Source organism: Mustela putorius, unplaced genomic scaffold (genome assembly GCF_011764305.1).
Source record: "Mustela putorius furo isolate JIRA1106 unplaced genomic scaffold, ASM1176430v1.1 tig00003853_pilon_pilon_pilon, whole genome shotgun sequence".
Classification (NCBI taxonomy): Eukaryota; Metazoa; Chordata; class Mammalia; order Carnivora; family Mustelidae; genus Mustela; species Mustela putorius.
In genome coordinates, this window is record NW_025422005.1 from 8,520,066 (window position 1) to 8,525,966 (window position 5,901).

Below are 5,901 nucleotides of genomic sequence, written 5' to 3' on the forward strand. Positions count from 1 at the left end.
TGTCTGTCACCTCCTCAGGGAAGCCCTCTCTGACCACCATGTCCACCCTGTCATGATCTGCTTAGGTGGCCTGGACGGAGCAAGATGGAGTCCCTCATGCCAAGGGGGGTCCGTGTCAAGCAATGACGCGGGCAGTGAAGGGGTCTGCAGCTCTGAGATCTCGCGAGACCCGTACTAGCTGAGGACGCCCCAGAACTGACCAGCAGAAGGAGACCAGGTCTGCAGGGGCCCGAGATCAATTAAGCGCCTTTAAAAAGGGGAGGATGTTCGTAGCAAACGGTCAGACTTTGCAGACACGACCCCTCTCTGTCTGATCGCTTCAAAAACGCAGCTGTCCCCGAGGCTCCTGCCGACGGATCTCCAAACAGAACTGAGATGCTTCTCAGTTGAACATAAGAAGCAGTGAGTGCTGAGCCCTGCCCCGGGCTGGACCGAGGTCTCATCTCAACCCGACGCCGGCAGACGGACTTCACGGCTGGTCCATCACCTTCCTGCGCCCTCTGTCCTCCTGTTTGTTGTGTGGCTTGTCTCGTGTTCTGCTCTTGTGCCCTGTAAGAAGCCAAGCTAATCAGCAGGTAAAATGTCATTGAGTTTGGAATCCTGGACCTGCTTTACTATGGAATAAAGCCGGCATCGTGGAAAGATACGACTCGCGTGCACGCCTTCTCCGCGTGCTCAGGACGGCTGGCATGGCCAGCAGGATTCCATGTCGTTGACTCATCGTGTGTTGGAAAATCGAGAAGAATGTCGTTGACTCATCGTGTGTTGGAAAATCGAGAAGAATCTGAAAAGAATGCTAGAATCTTGCTTGACTTGACCGTAGCAGAACTGAAAGCAGTAAACAGAGGAATAAAATAAATAAACAGAGGAATAAACAGACTTTGCAGGCATCCCACTGAGGATGAAATCCTCAGGGGTGGACAGGGGCAGCCGAGATGATGGGCTCTGTGCGGGGAGTGGTCAGCAGCGGAGGCCCATCGGGGCTCACCCCTTGGCATGCCGGGCATGACGTGGAACTAGCCAAAGTCGAGACCATGGGACGCTTCCAAGGCACTTGGAAGGCTAAGAAAAATTAAACCAGGGGCGCCTGGGTGGCTCAGTGGGTTGGGCACTGCCTTCGGCTCAGGTCGTGATCTCAGGGTCCTGGGATCGAGTCCCGCATCGGGCTCTCTGCTCAGCAGGGAGCCTGCTTCCCTCGCTCTCTCTCTGCCTGCCTCTCCATCTACTTGTGATTTCTCTCTGTCAAATGAATACATAAAATCTTTAAAAAAAGAAAAATTAAACCATTTGGGAACATTGCAAAGATACAAGCCTCTACTGGCCAAATTAATCTATGACTTGGCAGAAAGACATGAACAAAAATCGTGGAAAAATCTGAATTTCCGAGATGTACATAGCAAGTAGAACTCTGCATGGTTAAGAAATTATGTATACAAGCTGCTAGGTTACGAAGAAGGAAGATGTGGCCACTAGCTAAATGCGTACAAAGGGTGCTAAAGAGGAACAAGAGGCCTGACACCATACTTTGTGTAGGAGACCCGTGTTAACCCACAGAGTTAGAAGTCAGCAAGAAGCTCACAGCCAGGACCCCAGGAGATGTAATCATGGATCTGAAGGCTTCTAAAAATGCAAAGTCTTTAGTGTCCCAGGTGCTAATTTTGGAGGTTCCCATCTTACCAATAAAAACCATCTCGCAGTTAGACCAGAACAGGCAGAGGGGCAAAGAGCTAGCTAGCAGAGTGATAAGGAAGGACGGGTCAATGAATAATTTAAGTTTAGAGGGTTAGGGTTAGGGTGCCTGGGTGGCTCAGTGGGTTAAAGCCTCTGCCTTGGGCTCAGGTCATGATCAGGGTCCTGGGATCGAGCCCCACATCAGACTCTCTGCTCCTTGGAAAAGCTTGCTTCCTCCTCTCTCTCTCTGCCTGCCTTTCTACCTTCTTGTGATCTCTGTCTGTCAAAGAAAGAAAGAAAGAAAGAAAGAAATCTTTAAAAATTTTTTTTAAAAATAAAGGGCAAAACACCCTCGGGACCCCAGACCCACATCCTGAGGACCCAGGAGACTATGGTCACCTCTGGTGGGGAAGATGATCAAAGCAGACCTAGAGGCACCTGCATGGGTCAGTCAGTTAAGCGTCTGCCTTTGGCTGAGGTCATGACCCTGGGGTCCTGGGATCAAGCCCCATGTTGGGCTCTCCGCTCAGTGGGGAGCCTGAGCACCAGTAACAGTTGAAAGTGATCAGGGACCTCATTTCACAGATGTCTCAATTAAAAAGCTCCGTGATCAATGGGACTTCCATTGGAATGACCATCTAGAGACAACCCTACAGCACTGGGATGAATAGAGAGATTTAATGGATTATTAAAAACAGAATTACGATGGTAGAAAAACAAGGGAGTTTCCAACAGGCCCTGGATATAGCTTGCCTTCTGCTAAATCAGAGACAGATTACAGAATGACAGGCCCCAGAAGATGTTAAACCCTCCCTCCCCAGAGAGAGGAAAAAGGCAGGCAACAGTAGGCAGACCTAGACTTCCGTATAAAGGAGTGACTTTAGGACCATTCTGTTTCATCCCAGTTTCCGTTTCATCACAGAAACTGAAGGACCATTCTGTTTCATCATGGGATATTGTCATTCACAGGCACAGACATTCTTACTGGACCACAGTGGCCCAAGGATGGCTGCAGCTTAAGAGAATCCAGGATCTTTCTCCTGTGGATATACTTTAAGAATAACTGGAGGGAAATGATATACCGGGGAGGCCCCATATTACAGATCAGAAAACGGCTATATATTCTCGTCCCTCTGCCCACCTTGCGCTTGTCATTGTAGGACAAGTCACATACACACACACATCACCAAATGGGATACAAAAATGCAGTGTCGATCTTGTTTCCTGCCAACACCACCACTGGGTGAAATGTTCCTTATAATTGCCAATATTGTCCTGATTTTTTTTTTAATTACTTATTTATTTGAGAAAGAGAGAGAGACAGCACAAGTTGGGGGGAGCAGCAGAGGGAGAGGGAGAATCAGGCTTCCGGCTGAGCAGGGAGCCCAATGTGGGGCTCGATCCCAGAACCCTGGGATCATGACCTGAGCCAAAGGCAGATGCTTCACGACTCAGCCACAACTTGTAAGGCTGAGCTGCATCAGGATGCATTTCAGTAGCTCTGTCCCTGTCTCGGGTGACAGCATTTGGCTTCCATAATTTGATGAAGACACAGGCTCTCTTGCCATACACAAGAGCCAAGTGAGGAATCTGCTGGTTGCCATGTGGGAACAAGTCGGCGGTTTTCGGTAACTCACCACCCTTTAGGGCGTCCATGACAGCCATGTTTTTATCGTTCGTCTGATCCATCATTCCCTTGGTCATCTCTACATTGTCGTCTCCCCTTTCTTGAGGGGCATCGGTATCTGGTTCAATCACACCTTCACTGTCTGTTTCTAGATCACTTTCCTCACTTGATGGTTCATTTGTCTTTATTTTTTCTTACACCTTCTTCCTGTTTTTTTCTTCCTTGACATTGTTTTCTGATTTAGTTTTATGAGTTTTATGAGTAACAGGTAGCATTTTACTTCCCCTGCTCTCCACCCGCTCCTGTAGGAAGTAATGCTCGGATCCCGCATTCAGTGAAGACAGTAATAACATCTCATACCAATATGCCACTCACATTCTTTTTTTTTTTTTTAAGATTTTATTTATTTATTTGACAGGCAGAGATCACAAGTAGCCAGAGAGGCAGGCAGAGAGAGAGGAGGAAGCAGGCTCCCTGCTGAGCAGAGAGCCTGATGTGGGCCTCGATCCCAGGACCCTGAGACCATGACCTGAGCCAAAGGCTGTAACCCAGTGAGCCACCCAGGCCAATGCTTTTAAAACGAATCCTCATACACTTCCAACGAAGCCTTACAGCAGCACACGCAAAGGATATTTTTACACTGAATATTCGAGAAACCCATGCCTAAATTATCCATCTGGAACAATGCAGACTTTAAAACGCTGGATTACAGGATGTGGACATTACTCTGATGGACCAGTAAGTTGCTCTAGAGCAGGAGAGATAAGCTCATATTCAGCCATTGACATCTGCAACCCGAATTGAAGCTCTTAAGTAGGCAACTGCCCCTTAACAGGATCGCTGAGGGGAGCCCGGGTGTCTCAGTCAGTTGGGCATCTGCCTTTGGCTCAGGTCGTGATCCAGGGATCCTGGGATCGAGCCCCACATCGGGGTCCCTGCTCGGTGGGGAGCCTGCTTCTCCCTCTGCCTGTGGCTCTGCATACTTGTGCTCTCCATCTCTCTGTCATAAATAAATAAAATCTTAAAAAAAAAATAAGATCTATCCTTGGGTTAATAAAGCCTCAATGATACAAAGAAAATCACCAGCATGGTGGGAAATATTGGGAATTAGTTTTAATGCAAATTTAGCGACACAGACTGATGCAGATGGAAATAATATTTCTTCTTATTGACGCAACCACTGGGTGTGCAGTGGGCGGGAACACACTGGTCAGCACAGCATCCTGTTGAGAATATACCCAGAACCCATCCGCCCATACCAATTTACATAGCCAACCGAGCCAGCTTTGATGAATGTGCTGTGTTACCCAGGAGTCCAGGCCCCCATATTATCGTATTATCAAGAGAAGATGCTGGAAGGCTACATGCTGTATGAGAACTGGAGCCCCAAGGGACACCTGCTTTTACCAACTCCTCAGGCCAAATATGTTTGAACCTATTTTACCTAACCCTCTGGGGATTGTATACAAACCCATGCCACAGAGCGTAGAAATAATCTTCCAGAAAGAACAACTCAATTTGTGCTATATACAACCTGAATGTAACATTTAGGGCACAGAGCTAGGAACAACTACCTACAAATGGCCCAGCTGACCATCCCCCTCCCCATGGATAGGATTAGGTTTGGAAAGCCTATAATCCTGGTAGGATTAGGCATCATTGCTAACCTAATTTCCTCTGGAATTCAGGGAGCAGAGGTCCAGACTATGAAGCAGGAATTATGTGCATGTATATACCACATGATGGGGCACCTGGGTGGCTCAGTGGGTTAAGCCTCTGCCTTCTGCTCAGGTCATGATCTCAGGGTCCTGGGATCAAGCCCCGCATCAGAATCTCTGCTCAGCAGGGAGCCTGCTTCCTCCTCTCTCTCTGCCTGCCTCTCTGCCTACTTGTGATCTCTGACTGTCAAATAAATAAATAAATAAAATCTTAAAAAAAAAACAACAAAACACTAAACACATGAACCCCCTGCTTCATGCAGTTGTCAGTTTAGGTCCCAAGATCTCCTCACATTCAGAAACCTGTATTCCCTGTCTCAGCTGCGCCTGGTTACCATGCCTACCAATGGAATTTTAACTAGAACACCAACCGTAAGGGCCAGACCTTCCCACAAAATGTACTTTGTCTCAGAGATATCTGCATAAAATAGTTGCCCTAGAATGGATCAGTGCCTCCAGAGAGCTTGGAATGATGTTGGAAACATCATTGCGACGGGGACAATGTATTCTTCTGACTGGAGGGAATCTCTTTTAGATTAGACACCTCTAGACCTGGAGTTGTGACAATCTAGGGCAATGTAAACTCTCATGGTTAAGACTATTAGGGGGTCAAAGCTTATTAGCATATGACACGCATGTTGTGCCACAAGGATGTGGTGACATTGTACTTGGGGCAACACATACACGCTTCTACTCCTGGCTTAATGAATGTTTGTTACCCAAAGAGATGGCATTCCAATGGTCTCATGCCAGGTATTATACCTGGCACGAACGAGAAATTAACGCTAATCTTTTCCCTTTAAAAAGAACATCATTGAGGCGCCTGGGTGGCTCAGCCAGTTGAGCTGAGTAACTGCCTTCAGCTCGGGTCATGGTCCCGGGGTC